Source organism: Equus caballus, chromosome 4, assembly GCF_041296265.1.
Source record: "Equus caballus isolate H_3958 breed thoroughbred chromosome 4, TB-T2T, whole genome shotgun sequence".
Classification (NCBI taxonomy): domain Eukaryota; kingdom Metazoa; phylum Chordata; class Mammalia; order Perissodactyla; family Equidae; genus Equus; species Equus caballus.
Genome location: NC_091687.1, coordinates 60,891,041 through 60,916,088, shown reverse-complemented (window position 1 = coordinate 60,916,088; position 25,048 = coordinate 60,891,041). Strand labels below are relative to the sequence as shown.

Genomic DNA, 25,048 nt, shown 5'->3' with positions numbered 1-25,048 from the left:
GCTCAGAGAATAGGTGAGCTTGGCCTCCTGTCTCCCTGCTTGTTGGATATCCCTCTCGCCCAACAGGAGTAGTTCCTGTCTCCTCGACCCAGTTTTAGGCCACTAACTTCACCCAGTGGCAAATACCCCTATTTGGAAAGGGCATTGCTGTTCTTACCTACCTGTAGCAGACCAGATACATGTGACCAACTAGACTCGGTCACCAGCACTCTGCAGAATGTCATCTGGGGTCGTTGCCAGTTACCCACCATCTTGAAATTTTCTGGCCTTATGAGTGTTTCCCAAAGTGTTTTCTGCAGAATACAAAGAATAGTTATACATAAAAGCATTTCTGTGATATATAAATTTGAGAAACCCTGGGTTAAACAAAATTAAGCAAGATTGTTACGCAGGGCTTCTCAGAACAACTAGTGAGTGTGGTGATTATTCACTGAGGAGCTAGAATAAGGGGTTAGGATAAGCAGCATCCTCAAATTTATTTGACTATGAAATCTTTTTTATTGCAGAATTTATGCTGGTAAATAATGCCTGAGAACCGTGGAGTGGCAATGTAGCACCTTTCTATGATTTGGTTTCCTTAACTGTGAAATGCGAATAAGAGTACCTCTCGAGATCACTGTGACTGAGGGCCAAACGAGATAAATGCAGTAAGTCACTTAGAACAGTGTTTGGCACATTGTCACCCTAATCTGAGTTCAAATTCTGGCTCCTTACTAGCTGTGCAATAGAGAACACGTTGCTTAGGCCCTCAGAGCCTCAGTTTCCTCATCCGTAAAATAGGAGTACTGTTAGTTTCTAGCGCAAAGTCTTTAAGGAATCCACGACCATTTAAATTAAATTGTTTAGCACACTTTGGCACAAGGTAAATGCTCAAAAACTGCCAGCTAAGAAAAGCAGAAAAGCAGTGCTATGTTTGGCGAAAGACAGCTTGGCCCATATTTTCAATGAATTTGAAACTTAATAGACTGAGGCTCATTGACTCTGGGGAAAACGAACAGAATTTACATTTTAAAACCTGACCAGGAGCTGAGCCCTATTTCATATAGCAATTCTGAAATTGGCTACTATGATCCCACAAAGGAGTTTGTGGATATCATGTTATATTTAGGCTGGGAAGATAAAATAAAGCAGTGTTATTATGAAATCTTACAAAAAAGGCCTTATTTCTGAGCTACAAAAGGATGAATTTGGAGATGATCAAAGCTGATCTAATTCAGATTTAAATTACAAAAGACCTCTGCAGCTTTACCATATGCTATATATATATATATGTATATATACAGGCACACTTTTTTTAAAAAGATCTGAGCATTTTTTGTAAGTAAGGAAAAAAGATCAGGAATTTTTCTCTAGCTTTATTCAGGTATAACTTGTATACAGAAAGCTGGATATAATTAATGTAAACAATTTTGTGCAATCGAATACAGGCATGCATTCGTCTTACCATCACCACAATCCAGGTAACAAACATACAGGGGATCTGGAATTTTGAAGTCACAGCGAACTTTAGTGGAACAAGCACCCACAGATCCTCCTTGCACCCAATTTCGTTTCTGATCCCCCTCTTCTCGCCCAGTAATAAAGAAATCAGCAAGTCTTAATGAATGAGAAAGCTCAGAGGGACTCATGACTATTGTTTTTGCCATTATTTTCTGGATGCCATTCCTGCTACTTAAATCAACAAAAATCTCAGTATAGAACTGCCAAAGTTGGTTGGAAAAGGACAATTACAGGTTAAGCCATTTGAAAATTCTAATATTCACCCATTTTAAACTAAAAACAGCAATTACATACTGCCAGATTTACTACTAAATTAAAATTTAAGCAATGACTTGGTAACATATTCCTAAGATCTTAAAAAATTTTTTTAAAGAATAAAGGGGAAAGAAAGCTCCGTCGTTTTGGAATCGAGCAAAGCCAGGCAGAGCTCATGACAGGACTCAAGTCCTGTTTCATATTTATTTTGAACAACTTGCTGTCTGGTAACATTTTTCTGTTCTATTTTTAATGGCTATAAAGTTTCTATCACATTCAGTAATTATCTTCAATCTCAAAAGGAGAAAGGAAATTCCATAATAAGAACTACAGGAAACATTGAGTGTACAGGTGCCAGAAAATATTGTTTTGTTTAGTGGAGATGAGATCGTAAAAATATGGCTCTTTATAATGCATGTTCTCAAGTTTATTTATAGACACTATGACACCCATTCTTGAGCTCCTTATTTAATCACTAACAGAAACATTATTTCTAAAGGGAATTAGGGTGGTGAAAATATATTTTTACATGGTATATTCTCTAGAGCAGTCTCATTTTTCCTTACTATTATCAGCTACAACGACCCAGGAAAAAAAAATCAGAAGGCAATTTAAGCCGTAACAAACAAAAGCGTTTTAAATTTCTCAGGGGCAAGCTGCACTCCATCTTGAAGGAAATTGGAAGGGATATCAAAGAGAATTTATTGTCTGATGACCACCCCTGGTTATTTAGTGAAGGCTAAAGAGGAAACACAGAAGCAGTTAAGAGACCGATGGAAACTTTCTAAAGGGTGGGCAACAGAGAGGGCTTGGCCATTTCACTAACGCTATGCTTTGGGACAACAGATACGTTTGATAACAAGCAGTTAATTCATTGTTGCATTTTTCTTGCATAGTATAATTGCACATGAAGCAATTATACCAGGTTATTATGATTACTTTTGAAAGGGCAAAATAATGACCTCACTAATCGCAAATTCCATTCAAAGCAGTTAAGGTAAAAAAGTCTATCACCCCGACCGCTCACAGGGGCATCATGAATAATCACTGTTTTCCACTTACGGATAACGTGCATTAACTGGATGTTAGAAAAGAAAAGTAAATAGTGCTTTTCAGTCTACTAGAAAATGTTTTCCCAAAAGGAAAAATAATTCTAGAATACAAAATGCTGTATGTTCCTTCTATCAAAGTATCTACAAATATATATGTACTTCTTAGAGGGTCCTTCATTATCAAAGTAATCTCATTAAATAAATGAAGCAGAGTTAACCATCTATATTTTTTGTTCAAATCTCAATATCCTAAGTTTATCTTCTCTGTGGGAGGTAGGTTTACAACGGTTTATTCCAGAAAAGACACTGGAATAAATGGTTTTGATGCAGAATATTAACAGTGGAAAGTTTCACATACTCACTGTTAAAGGAATTTTTGAGGGGATACCTACTTACTTTTAATGAAGGGGAGTGGGATGGAGAAAGAATGTGAAAGAGGAGAATTTTTGTACACATTTTTCGTATACCCACTTTGGATTTCTCAGCTGAGTTGATAAAGCAGGTGTGTTGGGCAAATTTAATTTCTCTTGTGATAGAGATAGTGAGTACGAAATAGCCCACCAAGGCCGCCCCCCATTTTCACCAAAAGCCTGGCAGCTGTTGAACCTCTGATTTGACCAAGATCCACTGCAGAACCCCAGAATGGCGAGTCCCAGAGGCCAACGGCCCTGTGACATTTTAATGCATTGGGTTTTCTTCTGCCGACCCACGACATGAGTAAATAAAGATAACCTTCACCAAGAAATACAAACCACTCCCAGGGCGACACTGGGAGATTCTGGCAGAGAACAAGTGTCCCACTCGCATTAGCTGCCCTCATCATGAAGAGAGAGAGTGTCCGCTAAGAGCATCAGATGAGGAATTCTGGAAACCCGACTGCTGATATCAGTTGTGTGACCGCAGAGCACGGCTGGGAAAGACCCTACGCAAAATCTCTTTGTTACCCAATTCAGATGAGTGGTTTTCTCAGCTTTGTTTCTCATTAAACCTCTAGAAAGGGATTATCTCAAGTTTTGCCTATTTAGTTGTTTTTGTTTTCTGGCTTAACATACAACACATGACCTCATAAAAATCGCACCACATTAAACAGGCTGTGTTGAGTACGCTGCAGTGAGGGTGACTTTACTGGTGTTATTTTAAGTGTCTGTTCTCTGAATTCCCTTGGAATTTACGCTGTTAGCTCCCATGAATCGGAGCAGACCTCCCAGGCCTGCAGTTACACACGCTGTATATTTATTAGCGGGCCGCTTCACTTCTAGACGCTGAGCGAGGGCTGTATTTCGTCCCCGAACACTTGCGTTCCTGAACATACTTGTTTGAAAATGTCTCTTAAAATATATGGTTTAGCTGCATAGCCTAAAAATTTTGTGTAATCAGAGAGAACGTTTAGAAAACATTGTTTGGGGAGGGAAATAATGCTTTAATGCTACTTCCAAGAGAATAAATAATGCAATTCCTCTTCTCCAGGGCTGTGGGTATGCTGGTTTTAGTACTGCTAATAAAACAAAGGAGAGACACGCTCCTTAGAAGGGGATGATACAAAAAACATCAAATATTTAACCACTTGGCCTGGAAATGCACACAGGGACACAAATCAGGTCCTTTTACTAATACAACAAATACTAAAATATCCATTTCAAAGGCTTTCCAGGGGAAAAGATAAGGTTAAAATCAAAGAGAAAAATTTCTCGGTGAAGTTCGTGGCTGTATATCTAAGAGAAAGCTTTCATTCTGCCAAAAAAAGTTTTCCTCTAATTTTAAAAGATTACAATTTATTTTACGCTTAAACTGAGGTGTTTACCATCCTCCCTTCTTTAATTTACAAGACATTTGTTTGGTATTGTTTCTCATGTTCCGAGCTTATAATTTTGTTCTATCTGGCACTCCATTTCCAGTAAAAGAGAATTCACTCCAAACTGTGATAGGTTTTTAATTTGTGACAATTGCTTCAGAGCAGTTCTGAACAATTAGCTGAACATTGTTGAAAACAGGGGTTTAATTTTTTTAAGTTCCTGATTCATTCTGATTTGTATTACCTAATGAAATCTAGTCTTGAAAAATCCTGGATCCTCATAAAATCACAGATTAGAAAATATGTGCATATTAAGGTTTCCCGAACTTTCATTTCATCCAAACCCAGGGAACTCTGCTAGACAAGAGTGTGGGATCACTGGTGAAGTAGCGCCACCACCTGGCAATGTTCAGAGTGGCAGCTACAAGCTCCTTTTCCTTCTGAAGGTGAACTCTTTCCAACCGTAGATTTAATTGGGAAAAAACTTTTTGGGTCTACCTAAGTGTCTGAAGAATACTCAGTGTAACGCTTAACCCTTTTCCTGCACTGTTACCTCTACAGAGAAAAGAAAGATTCATCCCACCCTGGAGATGATGCTTTTCTAGACGTCTGAGGAGTGAATGACCCATCACAAAGCACAGAGGCATGTGTCACGAAGGGAAGCTGAACTCCAAAAACTTACACTTGGAATTCGGACACATATATGGTTAGTGCACATACGTGTGTTCCAGGATGTTAAAATTCCCCATCTGTAAAGTTAAGGTAATAATCATATCTACTTCACAAGATAATTTGGGGAAAAAATGAAATAATGCCTGTAAAGTGCTTAGCACAGTGCCTGGCACACAGCAGCGATCAAGACTGGGAAACTGATATTTATTCCATTTCTTTTCAAACATCCAAATCAGCATTCATAGAGTTGGTAAGGATCTCAAGATGTTGTCTGGTCCGGCTCCTGTCCCAGGAAGTATTCCACACGTTTCTTCAAAGTCATGAGAAGAGAAGGATTTGCCATCCTCTGAGTGAGGTATCCCCTTGCCAGGTTCTCCACCTCCTAGTGTGGCCTCAGCCTCCCCCTCCAGCCTCAATGGCCTCTGACCCCAACTCCTGGGTCTCCTTCCAGCCCCGAGCAGGCCGCCTGCCTCCGGTCTCTGCGTATTTCCTCATCTTATGCCTTCCACCTGCTCGTTTCCCCTCTTTGCTTATTTAGTCCCCTTCTTTCTTGGAGGCTTAGGTTCCACCTCGCCTTTGAGTTGATCTCCCTCTCTCTTCCCTGCCACCCATTCCATACCCAGAAAGCATTAGCATTGGCAGCTATTCCCTCTCTTTATAACTTGCCTTCGCATAGCTGTAAACTCCTGACAGGCAGACACAAGATGCTAAACATAATTGTACCCAGAAACACAGCTGGATATTTGTTTTTATGATATTAATCTCCGCGATGAAAATGCATTTCCGTACTCACAACTTTACAACCAAGACGATCTGCCAAAAAGTTGGCCCAAATTGATCATGGAGATGAAACCTAAATCCCTGATCTAAATTAAGAGAACAACCGGTCACAAATTAGCAAACATGAGAACTTAGCTCCTGTGCCACAGTAAAAGGAAGATGAGAGAAGATTTGTCATTTTATTATGGAGATAATCAGATGGTAGTAACATCTCGGGCTTATGTAGAACCTTTTTTCCCCCATATAAGGACCTATCTGTACATCCTTATTTACCATCCCGACATCTCTCTGTGGTGGTAGAGGCACCTGGAGGCAGGTGAGGAAACCCCAGCACAGGGGAAGCCTGAATTGGAATCCTGGTTCTACTACTTACTGGGTTTGTGACCCCAGATAAGTTGTTTAACCCCTCTGACAGTCCGTTTCCTCCTCTGTACGCTGTTTGTAATAATCCTGCACAGGGGTGTGAGAGGAGTAAAGGGTCTGCACGGTGCCTTCGCACACACGCTAAAGGTCAAAGAAACGTGCTGGGAGGGAACACAGGGGTTCGAGGGTTCCTCCCACTGTGTCTTTGGCTGTCATTTCAGAATTCCCTAGCATTCTTCTTTTTTTAATCCAACGGTTTAAACTCAATTTTATCCTAGAATCACCAGCAGAGGTCACTCAAGGACAGACTGAATTCTTACTGCTCTCAAGCCTGACTTCCAAGTTGAGGGCTGCTTCATTATAGTTAAAATAGCGTAACATTTTCTGGTAACACTTCGTTTTAACATTATTATTCCATGTTGTCCATTAAGAGCTACCCTGCGGCAATTTGATCAATGCTCTGCTTACAGAGTTTTCTTCACTTAAATTCTGTGTGGTGAGACCCAGCTAAATACCCTTTGGCTAGAGGAGTGGAAGGATGTAGTGTATTGAGGAGCCACAGGGTAATGACATCATGTTTTTAATGACAGAAAAACAGTCTAAAATGACTATCAGAGCAGGCAGAAAGAGACCTGGGCCTGTATCTGCATAAGCAGTGAAGGGGCTAACAGGAGAGAAGTGATTGTCTCAGAGACCCAGAGGTAAATTTAAATGCTTGGGGTGGTTTGGTGATATTAGGAAAAAAAACATACAGCTCGGGGTTTGCAGGTTCGGATCCCAGGCACAGACCTAGCACTGTTCATCAAGCCACACTGTGACAGCATCCCACATAAAAAAATAGAGGAAGATTGGCACAGATGTTAGCTCAGTGACAATCTTCCTCAAGCAAAAAGAGGAAGATTGGCAACAGATATTAGCTCAGGACCAATCTTCCTCACCAAAAAAAAAAAAAAAAAAAGGAAAAGAAACACAGGAGCCCTGACTCTCAAAAAGTCTGACCTGCTTGCATTTTATATAATAAATATGTGTGAATAGACTTAAGGCCACTTAAAGTGAAACACAAATGTTACAAAAGCCACACTTTGTGATTTAGATTTCCTAGTAACAATAAGAGACATATCTTATGCAATGCCTCACAGTTCCAAAAACGCTTTCATGTCCGTTATTGCACCTTCAGAATAATCCCAGGAGTGCACAAGGTCACAAACCCTTCTTTGGGGCAGCTACTACATCTCATGGTGTTTTTAACCTGCCCCCAGGTCATTGGACATAACAGTCACTCCATAAATATTTGTTGAATGAATGATCAAACAGATAAAACCAGAACATCAATACTTACATACACGTAATTTTGTTATTTGCATATTAAATTTATTGTACAAATTTATCAGCTCATTTGGCCAACATTCTAAGTTGCAACAATATCTAAATGGGCTATAGTTTTAGGCACTCATCAAAATTGGTGAAATCCAGCAGGGGGTCTTGGTGCTGTTACCTTCCTCTGTGAAGTCTTTGGAAACTAAAAATCTCGCAAAGGCTTTGATGGCTGGAAGGCTGAAGATACTGTATCAGCAGATGTCAGGGTTCCGGCAGGATCGACCCCAGGCCACATCTATGAATGACCCTCTCTGTGTAGGGGTGAGGATGGGTGGGCAGGAGATGTCCTGTCCACTGCATCACTCAACAGAATGAATAGAACCAACCAGTAGAATCAATAACGTGGGAACTAGCTAGACTCGACACTAAACTCAATGGCTATGGAGGTAGCTCAGAGAAACTGAGCAAGTCAAAACCGCTGGAATTAAAGCAAGGTTTTAAAGCAGAATCTACAAACCATCTTCAAAAGGAGCAAAGGCATTCCTGGTAACAAGGAGAGGAATGGACAAAGACAGAGATTGAGAATGATTACATTGCCTGCAGCGTATCCCAGCCAATCTGCTTGAGGAGTAAAGATGGAGATGACTTGTTAGACAGGTGGTAATTTAAATATAATTATTGGTAGGTTTAGATTTAACACAAGAAAATCATGAGTTATGAGTCATAGATCATCAAGGCTTTATTCATCTTTGTGTAGTCAGTGTTCAATTCATATTCGATTGAACTGAATTGGACAATTGGGCAATTCTAATTGTTAGAAATGTCTTCCTTTAGGTTTTTTCAAATTCTGGCTCTTTTCAGCTTTCACCCATCGAGGATTGCTCAGAACAGGTCTCATCTTTCTTCTAAGTGGCAGCCCTTCCAGTGCTATATGCTGGTCCTCGCCTTACTCTCATCTCCTGCAGAATAAACACCCTCAGTTCTTTAGTTTCCACCTGCTGTGCTGCCAACCCTTCACCCCTCAGCTCCTGTCATTTGGCCAATGGCCCCCTTTAAATAAATGTCCAACAGGAACATCCAAAACTATGGGCCTTGACAAAGCCAAGCCACATCTCATGACCAAGTTCGTCACCTCTCAGCGACGGAATGGACCTGTCTCTCTGGTCTCCCTGTGATGAGATCTGAATCTGTCACCCATTTCCTTTATGTAATTCCAAGTGCATCAACTGCGTAATCCATTTTCACCACATCCTCATAAGGAAGTGTTTGCTGCCACCATTTTTCATGGGTGAGTGGGGATGGAACAGAGCAGGAATTGGAAAACACATAAATGTGGAAAATAATTCACCTGCTGACACTGCTAGCCAATGGCCAAGGACTTAATAACACAACTTCTTCCCCGGGAGGACTTGTTTTTTTCCCTAAATGAGACCACACTGCCTGTAGAGACAGTCTGGCAATCGGAGATCAGAGGGAGTGAGCCTGCATGTTTCCTGAACCCCTAGGGACGACTTGGCCTTGCTCTCTGTGCAGAGATCTCTCCACACCCAGCAATAATCTAGTGCCTGCCTCCCAGCTGGGTCAGAGAGAGAACACCCCAGCAACGGGGATCTGGCCACCAGGTGTTTGTTTTATTTGCCAGTTTCCTTTCAGCGGCAGCCAGGATGTGAGCTATGCCCTTGATGGGCATAAATGGATACAGTACATGCTATCATTCATTAGGGAAGAAGGAGGCAGCCTGTGCCTTGGAAAGTGGGGGGTTTTGTCCAATGGTGAGGGCAAGAACTGTGAGCAATGAGAGGGGCCTAAAGCACAGGCCAGACAGAGGCCAAACACCTGGCGGGGCTAGTCCACTGTCAATAATTTGATTTCACTGTAGTCTATATATTTTACATCAAATTTGGGGCATTGGGAAATGGTTGGGTTAAGAATCTAAGCAACCCACACATCAACATCATTCTCTCTCTTTCTCTCTCTCTCTCTCACACACACACACTCATACCATGCACACAATGAAACCTTCCTTCTAGGAGGAAAATCGCCGTTGTCAATCTCATGGCAGTCTCCCACCCCAGAGGAACAGCACCACCCACAAAGGGCAGATCTCTGCTGCAACCGCGGTGCCTGGATGACTAGCCACTGTCCTCACAGCTCCTGGCCCCTGGGTGACTGGCCTGAACACTGAGTCTGTCAGCACCTTTCCTGTGTAATGGGGTAGGGGCTGCAAAGTGGAGATTTTCTGACAGAGGAGCTGAGAAAGTGGAGCTGGGCTCTCAACTGTGACTTATCCTGGGGCCACCCTCCTCCTCACCTCCCCAGTCACTCTCTGGTCTCTCCCAGGACAGCATGCATTGTAGCTGAATGCAATGAAAGAAAGTTGGCCCCAAAGTGTCCCGGGTGTCTCTGCCCAGAACTAGAGAGAAGTTTTGGCAGAACTTCCAAAGTACAAGCAAACTCCTAACGGGGTTTGGCAGATCACAAACAATTAGGCGACTGCACTCCATAATCACCCCATGGGGACAGGGAGGCCATGCGCCTGCCAGATTTCTGGTAAACGTTGCTTTGGCTGGAACTATGGTGTTTTTCCTTCAATGTCCCCAGGCCTCAAGGAGGCTGGAAAGAACGCCAGGATTTCTTATTTGGGGCAAATCTGACATGTCAGCATTTGCAGAGGAGCTTCAAGTTGGCAACCACAGTAAATCTATGGGGTAACCTAAATCCATCTGAAGTGTCTGTTGGGAAAGAATTACGTTCATGCTTGTAGGAAAAGAGCTCCCTTTCCATTTTGTTCCAAATGTATGGAAGCTGTGAGGCCGGTGGTTGATCAGCTCTCCTACCATGAGGGAGAAATGAGCAGAATGCTCTGTGGGCCTGGCGCCTGCCTCCAAGTCATTGGGAATCAGGTCCCAAATGGAGAGGCTTCTTCTGACTCCAGGCCATGGGAATTATCCAGGACTTCCAAGAGGGCTACTTTCCATCAGGGTGGGGTTGCGGGGAGGCTGTCAGCCATCCATGAGGCAGTGGGGGCATCTCAGCTGGGCTTCTCAAAGGGGCAGCCCCACAGATGCCCTCAGAGTTAAGAGCATGAGGGCCCACCTGGGTACCCTGGCGCGGGGCCTGTCCTCAGCCGTCTGAGCTGTGTGCACGCACCCAGGTCTGCTACACAGAGGTGAAAGCAACTGGATTTGCCCAGCAAGATACAGTGGCTCCCCACACTCCTCTGACGATGGGAAAGGTGGGACTCTGGGCCTTCTCTATTCCCTGTTCCCGGCAGGTCAGGTGGCAGGTGGGCTGCCCCATGGTGGAGCTTAGGCCCTGAGAAAGATGGAAGCGGTGATTCAGCTAATGAGGAAATGCTTCTGAAATGGGCTACAAGTCAGTTTACAAAAATGAAGATGGAAAAAAAAAATCTATTAGGTTGCAATCTCTTTTTGGGGAATGTGTTTCTAAAGGGAGTTTCCATGCCATGAAAACAAGTCCCTGAAGCCCAGTTTCAGCTTATTAGCGCTAAATTGGCCACAGCAAATGAGCACTGCAATTGCTGGTGACCTGAGGTTTTATAAGCACACTGGGACTGTTTGCAGAGGTTTTACAGGCACCCCTCGGAGCAGCTGCGGGGAGGCAATGCAGCCCGCTATTCCATTTCCAGAGCCCAGAATAGCAAGGAAGCCACCCCATCGTGCTCCAACAGGCAGAGGTCTCCCCGCGCCGGAAGCTTCCTTGAGATCTTTGCTCTCCAGCTTGGCTTTATTGAAAAGGCAAGAGCAGGAAGTAAAGGGCACAGTTAAAAAGTTCTACTTGGGGAAGGAGACTTCATCTTTAATCCGTTTAAAATTGATTTGGAAGAGCCCCATCCTGGCAAGGAAGTGGTTAGAGTGGCTTATGAAAATCAGTGATAAGGAGAAATAGCATCTAGTTCCCGGCCCTGCAGGGGAACAGGCAAGGATGACTGTTGGGGTGAGCAGGAAAACAATCTCTCGCCAACAAGGACACAGCTCTGGTCGGAAACTAGATCCAAATCTGCCTTATTTTATTATTTTCTCTCTTCTTCTCTCACTAAGTCTCAATTGTCATGGAGTTCACATGCTAGGGACAGACAAATGAAAAAATAAATTATGTGTCTGCATGAATACAATAATTAAAAATCTGATCAGTTCTGTGAAGAAAATAAACAGGAAGCTGAGAAGGAGAGTAAAGCGGGAGCTTGTGTTGGGCAGAGTGGTGAGGGGGGCCTCTCAGGGGGCGGCCAGTGCAGCGAAGACCTCAGAAGACTGAAACCAGGTCTCTGAGAGGAGCAGGAGTGCAGGGGTGTTCCAGGCAGAGAGACAGTGAGCTCCAAATTTGTGAGGCGGGAGAGAGCCCTGGATGCTTCTGGAAGTGAAAAAAAGCTAGGGAGTGAGGAAGACAGGCTTGATATTAAGTTGTAGAGGTTGGAGGGGCTCAAACACGCAGAGTCCTGTTATGCGATTTGGATTTTAGTTTTTGACTTTTCCTTCTTCAAACTCTATTTCTTCATACTTATTAAATAACAATATCATGGTGCTTCTCCAAGCATCTGACCAGGCCATGGCTCCTTTGCCAGCTCATCTTTCCACACACACACACACACACACACACACACACAGTCGAGGGTTTGTTGAAGCTGGATTCTTGGCCGTTTGCTCTTTCTCGCTCCTCTCTCCTCCGAGCCACTCTTGTGGCATCTTGCAGCATAACACACCTCTATCTTAGTGACTCTTAATTCTGTCTTCTCTCCAAATTCCAGTATTTAATTAATTGTTTAATTAATTCAGTAAACATTTACAAACATCTGCTATGTGCCAAGTATTCTGTTAACTTCTGGGAATCTAAAAAAATTAAATAAAGCCCCTGCCTTGCACTCTTAGACCTCCACTTAGGGATTAGATATTAAGGGCATCTGCAGGAGTAAAGGTGGAAAAGAGTATGTCATCCATCATAGAAGTTTAATCAGATGACATTTGAGCTGGGTCCCCAAGGAAGAGTAGAAGATTTCCATTGAGAAGGAGCTTTGGGTGAAACACCAAGACAAAGAAACAGCATGCACAAGGCGTAGAAGACGAACTGGTCTGTAAGGAGGAGCTCTTTGCATCCTCCTTACTGGGTCCCAAACCTGTTGGATGGGTGTGTCGAGGTCTCAAGAGCAACCCTAAAATACCATTCCCATTATGGTGAGTATCCTGTTTGTGAAGAAGAGGTTCAGATAGCTAGACAGCAGTGTCCACACTTGCGAACGATGTGGGTTTGAACTTGGGAGACTACCAAGAAGATTGTGGCAATGATTCCATGACAGTTTATGAAGATAGATAAAGCACACATGAGCAAAACCAAGAAAGAGGAGTCATGAATTAGATGGACATCCTTCTCTTGGTAGTTATTTGCACTTTCCTGGAAACCCCTGGCCCACGTATGAGACCTTCAATATGCAAGAGTGAAATATGGAGAGAATCCACTCGTGGGAGTAATTCACAGGCAATTACACACTTGCACAATAGCACCTGTGGGGAAATATTAACAAAACTGGGACTGTGTCATTTGGGGAAGATGGGAGAGTGATTACATGGCCACAATATACAAAAGGTTTTACTATGAAAAAAGATGGTTGATCTTCTTTATATTTTATTTTCACTGGAGACAGAAGGAAAATGGTTTACTTGTAACTAAAAAGGTTTTGATTGGATATAAAAAAGGGCTTTCCAGACAAGGAGGTCTTTTAAAAATATGGCCAATGCTTGTATCTCTGACATAATTTATGGGTGGATTTTCCTGAAGCATGTTGAAATAGACCAGGTGACCCCTTCTCAAAGTAGAGTTTTTATTCCTGGGCTGAAGAGGTCAAATTTCCCTGAACAATCCAGAATTGGCCACGTCAGCCCATGGTAGATACTTTAGATTCTTTCGTGAGAAATAGTTTTTATCTAAATCCTGTTTACTCTGTACCTGCTCACACTCTCTTCCTTAATTCTCAACCAGTTAAAGAGAAGATGGAACTGCCAAATGGCCCTGCTCCCTTTACCTTCCCACTCAATTTCAGACGAGTCGACGGAATAGTTCATATTTTCATCTGCTGTATTTGCTGGTATTATTTCCTAAGAAAAGCTCTGTTTATTTGTGCCTTAATTGCTAACCCTTATTGCCATGAGAGACAGAATTCTTATGCAAACTGCATTCTCTAAACTTGTTCGAAAATAAAATTCAAATATTACCATGCCTTTCTGATGGAGGTTTAAGGGGGTCCAGAAACTGACAGGGAACATAAAGGGCAAGAAACGAATTGTTTGCCCAGGGTGTCGCTAACGGTCCACTGCAGGATGGGAGAGAGAACAAATCTGTTCTTAGAACATGTGGAACTCTGAAGCTTACATTTGAGGCCCTGTCAGAAGCGGTCTAAATAATAAGTATCTGGGCTACAGAGGATGAGGGGTTCTTCGTGTATCTTTCACTTCATACAACCACATCCCTCCCCTCCATTCTCTCTCACCTCTCACATTTCCCCAGGGGGATGCCCTCCAACAGCTTGTATATTGGCGGAGGGTGGGCCGCTCCCCTCCCTGAACCGGAGGGCAGCCCTGACCATGATCATGCCACATGCTTGGTGAATCTGAATTGGGACGCTTGCCTGAGCCAAGGTTGTCAGAATGCCAAACACCACAGGAAACACCAGATTCCAAGCACCATCCTGTAGGACCCACTAAAGAGACCTGCCACCTCGACTATCAATCAAGTTGCAAAGCTGTCTGATGCTCTGTTGCTCTTTGCAGGAAAGTAGGGTGCCTCAGAAGCTTCCTTGTCACCAGCCTGAATAAAGCTACTAATTTGTATCTAACATTTTTCCAAACTTCTCCAAGCTCTCCAACTTCGATGTCGAACTATGTTAACAACGGCTGGCTTGGAAAGTCCCTGTAGGATTTGTAAGAAATTAATGTTAGCTTCCTCTCAACAGAAAGCTAGGGCTTTGCAAAACACACCATATGTTTGTCACTTTGCCAATGAATCAAGATGTTTTTGCAGCCTTCTGAGTCTAAATAATTAATGGTAACGTCTAAAGATTACCCCAAGGTTCAGGGAGTAAGGATAGGGCCTTTGCAGGGTCCAAAGTTACCCAACCTCAGCTCAGTCCAATATTTCACGTGATAAATGGTCAGGCTTCGTGACCACCCCACACACACTCCACTCATCACCATTGTTCATTCCCTTTTCCTTTTCCCGTCCTCTTCTTTCTTCTATAATTAGATTCCCTGGGTTGCTTCAAGTAAGTGCTGCTGCCTCTTCCCAACCCTCAAAAAATATACTTCTACCCGGGTTTCTCCAGCTTCCCTTAAAGGATAAGCGTGTGTATCTAATAGTTTATCCGTTAACATTAGCACTTTTCTTATTAGGAGATTAATTTCCTCTCAATACATCCTTACCAACCAATTAATCCAAACCAATAAATCAAGCTAAATAAATCAATAGCCCCACTAATTTTGATGATTGTAGAGAGTATAGGTTTTGCTAAAATTTTTTTTTTTGAAAGAGTAGCTACTGCGTTCTTGCTCTATAAAATAAAAAGTTACCTCCATGGTCATTTTAAATAATTTCTCTTAATCAGCAGAACCCTTCTCTGATTTTATGATCTTTTGGGGGAAAAAATGAAGCTCTATCACTTAGCATTTACTTTTGATTCATCTCTTCTCTCATTTTAGCTTCATTTAGTCAAAATGAAGAGCTGTTCAGTCCTCCCCTGAATGGGCCAATGTGGTATTTTAATTAAATAAACAGAAAGGCCCCATTCATTGTAGAAGATGATATCAAGAAGAGTTCCTTATAATGGACTATTTCCTGTACGCCAGATATTGTGCTAAGAGCTCTACAATCACTATTTCACTCAATTCTCGAAAAACTCATTTCTGGATGAGGAAACTGGGGCTTGAAAAAGTTTCAGAACTTTTGTCCCAAGTCATAGAATTAGTCAGTGGAAGAGCTAGAGTTTGAGCTGGAATGCTCATTAGGAATCAGACTCTCCCTCAATTTACTGCTCACTGAAGGCTGAACTCAAACACAGCCTTTCCACGACAGAATGCCATAGATGGGGGTAATGAAATGCTTACTACTGATAATAGCAGCTTTGATATATCCTTCAGACTAAGACTCAGCTAAAGCTGCCTTCTAAAGGACTTATTTGTTAATTAACTTCAAATAAATGAACAAGAAGTCTAATATTTAAATGTTAAATTCTAATGACAAAGGCTTTAATTTATGATTGACGCCTATAAAAATGGAGAATACCCTTACTCTAAGCCCAGGTTATTTTATTCATTAAATCATCATTACGTATATATGTTTCATGGTAGTTCACACTCCTATTTTTCTCTCTTCATTGCAAAAGTCTTCAGAAATATTAACCAGAAATGAGGAAAGTCAGCATGGTAGACTGAGTTCATGGTCTATATTTTGCAATAATGATTAAAACAATAATGTATTGCCCATAGCGAGAGTCAGTCTTCCAGGAATTCAGCAACCTTTCAGGAATATTGTAGTATTAATTCAGCGTACCTGTGAATTGAGCCCACAATCATGCTTAATGTCTTATTATATGCAGAATGGTCTTGGGAAAAAGAAAACAGAGTCATCCTGGCTTCTAAATTGTTGCCTTCCTAAGCCACTGGCAAGGAGTGGGTGACTACAGTGGCCACTATGATGCTCACAGGCCTGGGTAATCAGGAGTCTAGGATCTGGGTCCACTGCCCTTAACCTGCTAGGTGATGTTGATGTGGAGTCAGTTGGCACCTCTGAGGCCACATTTATTCACCTGGAAAGTGAAATTGTTCGAGTATATGACCTCCAGGAACCACTATAAGTCTAGAATTCTAGGATTCTGGTGACAGCAACAAAAATCATCACATTATTGGTGTAAAAAATATTGGTTCTCTACTTAAACTATGAGCAGAAAAATTATTAAAAATTTATAAATGTATAGCTGCCAAGGTTGAGTTAAAATTTCCATTATTCCCAGTAATGGGAAAATACACATTTCATTACTGACCTATTCTTTTACTAAGTAGGACTACCAATCCCCAAAGGAATGAGGTGTACAGAATCTTTATCAAGGAAAAAAAAAATGCCCTTTGGCGATACTTTAGAGTTTTCTTTTGTCCTTTTATTTTATTTTGAAGGACAATAGGACAATGGCACACATTCAGAATCTGGACATTCTTCAGGATAGATGACCATTTTTCTTGAACAAATAGTGGCATTTCAAAGAGGAAAGGGATTGTCATAGATTAAAGGAAACCTGAGACATTCCAAATGCAGTGTATAGACCTTGTTGAGATCCAAACTGTAAGAGAATCTTTTTAAGACAATCAAGCATGATAACCAAGCATTCATTATTGTTAATCCTGTTAGGTGTCATAATCGCCTTGTGCTTTTCCCCAAGTACTTGCTTTTTAGATGAGAGGGTCGTACAGAGATGTTTATGGGTGATTTGGTTGAGTCCCTTGTTCATGGTCCTGCACGACCATCTTTCATATTTATTTTTCTAGGTAACACCTCCATTAGAGTGAATATGGTCATCCATAGATTATCTAAATGTGGATTATCCACTTTGTGGACAGTCTGGGACCAAATTTTAATCAAAAGTGGCTTTTTTTTTGGTCACCAAGCGAGTATGATCAGGTAACAAAAGTATATTTTTATTTTAGCCTAAGAAAAATACTACCTGTTGCATTTCAAAGATCAATAGTTCAAAGATCAAAATTCAAAAGTTCAAAGGAACTTTAGAATCCCCACAGTTTTGGGTATCTCATCACTGCTCCTCTCAACTTTCATCATATCTTTGCTTAGGTTCCTTAGAAAGTAAAGCCTGGGACAAAGGCTTATGTGTGAGTACTTGAGCGGTATGATCCTTGGCAGCAAGAGTGAAGGACATGGGGAGGAAAGAAGGAATGGCAGTACAAGGACACATCATAGAAGCAACTGGTGAATTGATCCTCCTGGACCAATTAACCAGTCCTGGAATTTCAAATGGCATTTCAGACCCGTCCATTCCAGGGGAGCACACGGGAAAAAGTTATGCTTTAGCTCCCACCTTCCATTAGCCAGAGGTTTGCACATGGGGCTTTAATTACCCCGTACTTCTAGGTTGCATATGTGTAGGCACCGAACAGTTCCGTGGTGACTCCCTTGATAGAGATGCGTTGAGGTAGGAGGAGAGGTGGGGACTGTTGATATGCACATGAATGAAGCCAGGTGAAGTCCACACAGGTGAGGCTGAGAGGCTCCGAAGTAATGTGTAAGGCAGTCCAATATGCACAAATATTGAGAGTTGATTGTTGTGTGACAAAGTATGATCTTTTATATGTGTCAACATGGAAAAGTGGATAATTGAGGCCTAAGAAAATAAAGAACACCTTTCACCTAAGGTTCCTATATTTGGAGCTAAAGAAAAGTTTTGGAAGCATGAATTATCCAATTTCCTCAATTCCCAATTTCACCTTGGGTATCTAGTATTATTAGTATGTATTATTATTGTATTAGTAAAAGTAGAAAAAATGGGTTCTAGGAACATAATAAAAACTAAGAAATAATTCATTATTATCTTTTTTCAAAATAAAAATGTAGATATAATCCAGTTAAATTTCTGGAAGTTGTTATTCCAAAATTTATTTTCATTTTGAAACTATATTCTTGGTAAAAGAAAGAAAATCTTCCATAGCTGGAAAAAATATTAATTTTTAAATATTATGTAAACATCAAAATTACTATGAATTATATTCGCTGTATTTTATGAGGCAGAAAGACGGGAAAAAGTATATAATTTAACTGAGTCACTAGTGATACATCGATCACCTTCTAAGTCATCACCCATCGGGTACTTCGTATAGTTGACATAAAGATTAAAAAGATATTTTCCCACCTCTACAGGGTCTGTAATCTGGTTAGAGAGATAAATACATTTACAAAGACCTTATGATACAAAGCAGAAAATAAGTGCTTTAGCTGAAGCACCAAGATCCGAGGGAGCATGAGGTTTTGGGGGTGCTGTGGGAGCACAGCAGCAGTGGTGGTGGTGTGGTGGTGATGGCTTCATGAAAAACTTGGTCTTGGAAGATTAAGACAAGAAAAGAGTTGAGCCCTCTGTTGAAACCAAACAAGTGTTATTCAGATACGTAGCCTGAAAACAAGATTACTTTTCCTGGGAATCCTACTTGTAATTCTGCTTGATCACTTTTATGTCACTAACTTATCCGTATACTAGTGTCATAACATTGTGGAAGCTTCCTCTAGGACTATAACACAGCCCTCAGCAGACATGTGAGATGGTTCTCTTCCTCACAGGCTCCTTCTCAAACTAGAAGAGCTCCATATTATTCTTAAAGAAATGTGAACCATTCACCAAGAGCGGGTTCCCTGCTGCTGGGGTTACTGAGAATGGAGTATGCTCATGAGATTCCATCATAAGTGGATCTTCTGGATCCTGGGAGCCCAGCCTTTAGGGTAGGTTTTCTCTAAGGTGAGTCCATAGTTCAACCACTTATATGTTAAAAATGCAGACAATTGGGCTTCAAGTCAGACCCACTGAATCAAACCTTCTGCAACTGAGGCCAGGAATCTGTATACATATTTTTAAAATTTCTCCGGGTTATTTTTGTTCATGCAGAAGGTTGCAAACCTTTACTCTAGAAAGGAGTTGATCTGTAGGCGGAGAAAGGCAGCTGTTTCACATTATCTAATCTGACTCTTCTGCTGATGTCATTCTCCCCAAATTTCCTTGGAAAGTTAACCACAAAGGATACTTGGCTCCTCTCAGGGAGTGGGGTTGCCAAGGGAGCCAAGAGTCTGGACAGAACTAAGAACAGCTCTAAGAACTTTGAGGACCAAGGAAGGAGCCTCCTGATGCAGGGCTAGATTTGTATTTAACTTTGGATTTTCCCTCCTTGCTTCATGTCAGTGATTTAAAAACTGGAAGAGAAAAAATACGGCTAGTGACTCCAGATGGGGAAATATATTTATTTTTCATATGGTAGTAAGACAAACAACTCCAAACCCGTGGTCTTGTTTTCCTTTTCACTGTGTGAACTTCTGTGTAGGATATGAAAATTTCTAGCTGTTCCTAGCTGTCCTGGGGATCTCCCTTCACTGTCATCCAGGCAATTATCTTTGCCTCTGTTGTGTGTTATCCCCTTTTTCTTGGATTGTGTGTCTTCCTCTTTCTTGGTTTATTTCCTCAATAGGATGGAGCACATCACCCAGGAGTTTCCTCAGAAAGGGTGCATGTGGTAAACTCCTTGAGCTCTTCTGAGAGGAAAAAGATAACTTCTCCAAAACGGATAACCTACAAACTGACCTCCAAGAATGTGTTGTCTTCCTTCAAAGCTCAATTTAAACAGGGTATGCCTGGTGCTTCAGGTGATCAATTTCGGTCATCAACAACATTTGGACTCCAGTTCTCCAATCATTCCAGGAGAAAGGCTGGTACTTTACTAAACATGAATGGTAATGATTTCAGGTCCACCACTACTTGCCTCTTCATACAGCTGGACCCTCAAGACTTGGATCCTGGGCCCCTGACCACTCCAGGGGAGACATTGGTGCTATATCCAATTAAAGATAGCGTCTTGGCAGAAGAGAGCTGGAGATAAGTCTCTGCCAAGTACTACTACCATTATATCCTGGCCTCTGACTGCACAGATGATGTACTGATGCTTCCCCGATTATGGAGTTTAAAAGCCCCAAAGCCCAAGTATCTGAGTACTTTCTCCAGAGTCTGACATCTAGCTCTGTCAGACTGTGCTCTTCCCCGGAGTATGATGGGCAGTGGAAGAACTTCACACCTCCTACTAGTGCTGCTACCATGAATTTCCTCAGTGAACACTGCTCTAGCAGCCCTGGTATGTATGCTGTCTAGACATTTGCCACTGTTGGCACAGTATCTTGAATGTATGAAAAAGTCTCTGTTCTCCTGCTCCCACCCTCTCACTAGCCCCACCACCCATACCACTCCTACCACTATCTAACTGATAGTTTGGCTGGGTATAAAATTATGGGTTGAAGTAATTTTCCCTTTATCATAAATAAACATATTAACACACTGTTTACTCAATTCTACTGTTCAAGAGTTGAATTCTGCTCCGATTTCCGGTCTTTTGTATGTGACCTGTTTGGGTCTTTTTTCTTTCTTTATTGGAAACTTAGAATCTTCTCTCTGATCCAGTATTCTGAAATTTCATACTTATATACTTTGGCATGGATATTCTTTTAATCTATTAAAAAATAGATTAAAGGGCATAGTTGTTAGGACTTTCCTACATAGAAATTAATGTACTTTGGGTCTAGAAATTTTTCCTTGAATTATTTCTTTGATGACGTCCTCTATTTTATCCAGGTCTCATTTTTATTCAAATGTTGGATCTCCTGGACTAATACTTACTTTTTTTTTCCTCCTCTGTTTTCCATTTCTTTGTCCTCTCTTTCAACTTTCTCAATATTTTCTCACTTTTGTCTTCTTGTGAATTTTTCAAGTCTGCCATCACAATTTTAATTCCCAGGAGCTCCTTTTTTTCCTCTAAACGTTCCTTTTATATTGCCCCCAGTTCATTGTTTCATGAAATATATTTTTCAGTTCTCTGAGTATATTAGTGAGTTATTTTGTTGTTGTTGTTATTGGGTTTTTTCCCTTTCTTCTTCTCCCTGCGTTATTGTCTCTATACTCTTTGTTTATTCTGATTTCCGTCTTTGATGTTAGAAGTTATCCTAAAATATCTGTTGATCCTTAGCAGAAAAGCGTTTAAGGGTGGAGCCATAAAGGCTAATTGGAAACTTTACATGCAGAGGTGAACTCTTTACATGGAGAGCTAATTAATTGCTTTATCATGTAAAAGAGGTTGTGATAAAAAATAAAGAAAAAAAATCTCTTCCAAAAACGTACATGTAAAAATAATTCTATGTTCAAGTTTAGGGATTCACAAATTAAGAACACCTTAGTTAATGAAGTAAAACGCTCATTGCTGTTTTTATACCTTAAAACTAGTTAATGAACAAATACTTTCCTAGCCTCTGCTTTCACGCCTTAAATGAGGGGAGCCCACCATCAGCCAGGCCAATCCATTTTATCTTGGAACAGCTCTATTATCAAAAAGATATTCTTTGATCCAAATTATGTCTCTCTGTAACTTCTATCCTTCTATCTTATTTATGCTTATTGGACATGTTAAAATCTAGTCAAAGAATTTTTTTTTCTACTTGGAGCTTTTTAACACAATTGATATTAATCTTACATCAGTAATTCAGTCTTTCTTGGCTAGCACTATAAAACCAATACCTCTGTTTCCCTGAAAATACCTGTAAAAAAATTAGAAAATAATGTATCCGCCACCCAGCCTTTCAAGGACAGTCCTGGATTACTGGATGCTTAGACTTGTGTTCTGTTTGAGATGTAGAGATGCCAACTGGAGTAATCAGAGAGCATAGACCCATTTATATTGGGAAGAGTTAATGACTGGGAGTGAGTGGCAGGTCAAGACTAGATCTAGTTAGGCTGGGGGCCAGAGAAGAGTGTGCATCAGCTACATTTTGGGAGTTTTGAGAGAGAGAGAAACTTATCCAGACTGGTCAGAACTTTTATCTTCAAGTTTCCTGTGACACCAGGAAGCTCTTTAGCTTTTGCTATTTTATGATAGCTTAATACATGGCTCTATTCCCTCTCTACCCTACACTAACAGGGTTAAAGAGATCAAGCCTGTTTTTTCACAGCTACTCCACACAAATCCTGGAGTACAGTCCTTATGCAACAGGGTGGCCAAGGATCTTGATAAATCTTTCACACGCAACAAAAGCCATTTGTTCCTCTTACACACAGCCAAAGAGGAGCTAACAGCAAACATCCACCAATAAACGCGGATGTGTTGATTTGGCAGATGTAGAAAATCACCAACTTTCAAAAAAACATTCTTTAAGTTACCGTCTTGCTCCCTTAAAACCCAATGCCTCCACAGCTCACCTCCAGAGTGGAATCAAGTCCCCTTTAAGCTTTCTATCTCACATTTCCCTCTTAGCTTTGATATCACAAAGGTGGATGAACTTCCAGTCTCTAACCTGGCTCCACCCCAGCACCTGGCTCTCTTGCCTTTAAGAGAGGACCAGCCAAGAATGAACTCAGCTGGAGAGAATGTGCAGGGAGAGCAGGAGCCAGGAAGCCAGGGGTAGAACAAACCCTCCCTCTGGAGGTGATGGGGTCCACAGCTGTCCCAGGCCCCAGAACCCTGCAGTGCCAGTCAGGAGCCTGGCTCTGCCCCGTCTGCCCCTCTACACTCCTGGCAGGGGGTCTTTTTGTTGTTGTTCCCCCTCCTTCTCTCCTGATTCCAGGCCCAGTGTTTGCTTGTCTTGCAGCCAAAGATAAACTCCACGAATTCAGAAGGCTACTCTTTAGCTATCTGAATAGAGCGCTGACTAACGGAAGGGGACAATTTGTCTTAGGAATTGCGTCCTTGTTTGCTTTTTCCTTCTTAGCTCGTTTTGACTAAGCAACATAGTACATGGATTCATAGAGTCTCAGGGCTGAAAGTATCATAAAATGCATCAAGGCTAATCCCATTCAATCCTTGAACCCCATATTCACACCATTCCAGATCTATCTTCCCTCCATTGACACCAAATTTAAGAAGCCCCCATGTCTGCAGGCAGTGCTATTAGAATTCTCTTCTTCCACTGCATTCCCTGAAGGCAATACATTTGAAAAGAGAAAAGTCAAACTCGTGGGTGTGTGTACTGTAGACAGGGACTCTGACTCCATTTCTGGTGTTTGCATTCAAATCAAGAAATCATACTGCTTGGGAAGTCTTTCTTCGGCCTCTGGTATATTAAAAAGTTAGAAAGACATTGGACTGAAAACAAAATGCTAGAGGACACTGTTGTGTTTCAGAGTTGTGTGCATTTGGGAAGAGTCCGGCAGAGACAGTGGGAGACAAGAGGGTCAGTCACTCCTTCTGGAGAGGTCAGTCGATCTAGCAAACACCATAGTCCACTCCAGCTCAGGAAGGAGCCTTGTGTGTTCAGTAGTTTATTAAATGCAAAACATGTACAGTCTTTACTGAATAGTAATTAGAAGCAAACAACCCCTGAAGCTGACTAGAAAAAGAGACAGCAGGGACAGTGAACATGGGACACAGGCTAAGAACAAAACATGGTGCAAAGCCAAGGTGGCTGTTGGCTGCCCAAACCTGGGGCTCCACACAAAGGAGACCTCCTGACAAGTCGAGCAGAGGGGGCTCAATGGGGCACACCGGGGGCGCACTTGGAAGTCAAACCACACTTGCAAGATAAGGAAAAGCATGATTTGTTATCGTCTATGAATAATTGGATCTCTGCTATGCTGAAAATGAATGCAGCACAGGGACAGTCTCTGCTGCCCAGGCGTTCAGCATGCCAATTAGAAATCCAGGGGAAGGGGCAGCAGTGGGAGGTGCCACATAGCTTTATGAATGTTCCCCTGTCTCTGGGCAGACACTTGTGGGCCCTGGTGAGGACATAATGGATGGTGGCTGAGCTTCATGCCCTCCTCAGCACAGGAGGTGATGCCCATGGAGCCGAGGGCCAGAAGCACAGGAGGTTGGAAAACGGACATTTTCCTTCTGTTCTTAAACCAGTCAGTGAACAGCTGGGTACCGAGAAAATGAGCAGGTGATTTCAGATTTACGAAGTTGCATCCTGCCCCCCTAGGCAGAGCCTTTGAGAGCAGAAGGTGGGAGGCTGACAGAGATAGGTAGATGTGGGCATCTGAACCCAAAACACTAGCTCTGATTACATATGGACCCTTGAACCAGCTGCTAGAAAGGGCTGCCATAGTGCCAGGAAACTGTCCCTCTCTCAGCGTGGAGAAGCCAGGTAAGGATCTCCATTTGTTGAAGATTTCTGTTGAATAAGTTAATTTTTGAATTGAGAATTTAATTTAAATTTTTTGCTGGCGATATTTCTATGTTTTGTATTTACTTCTATAAACTTCTAGAATTTTCCTGTAGACATTGTTATTTATGGATAATTTGTTTCCCTTGGTGGTAGGGTCTCCATCCCATCCCCTACCATTTCCTTCCTATGGCAATGAGAACAAAGTTGGGAAGAACTAAAGGTAGGAGATATGCAAAAATTCTCACACTGATAAAATAGCACATAAATTTTGTAACAACAACAAAAAGTACTTGCGAAGGAGCATGGAACATTAAACTAGCTAAGTGACATAGGCATTATTGTTCACAGATATTTGCTGCCTTTCCCTGAGAGGACTATATTTTCTTATTCATTGATATTGAACTTGGCCATATGA

At 41.7% G+C, this 25,048-nt stretch overlaps 1 long non-coding RNA gene across 2 annotated transcripts in view; it reads right to left on the bottom strand.

Annotated features, from left to right (window-relative positions):
• The window catches only part of LOC106783078 (uncharacterized), a 259,582-nt gene that overhangs the window by 14,865 nt on the left and 219,669 nt on the right, over positions 1 to 25,048 (bottom strand). For both annotated transcript variants that reach the window (XR_011438188.1, XR_011438193.1), the window contains one exon: positions 162 to 293. This is a non-coding gene — a long non-coding RNA (uncharacterized lncRNA). The remainder of the gene's footprint in view (positions 1 to 161; positions 294 to 25,048) is intronic.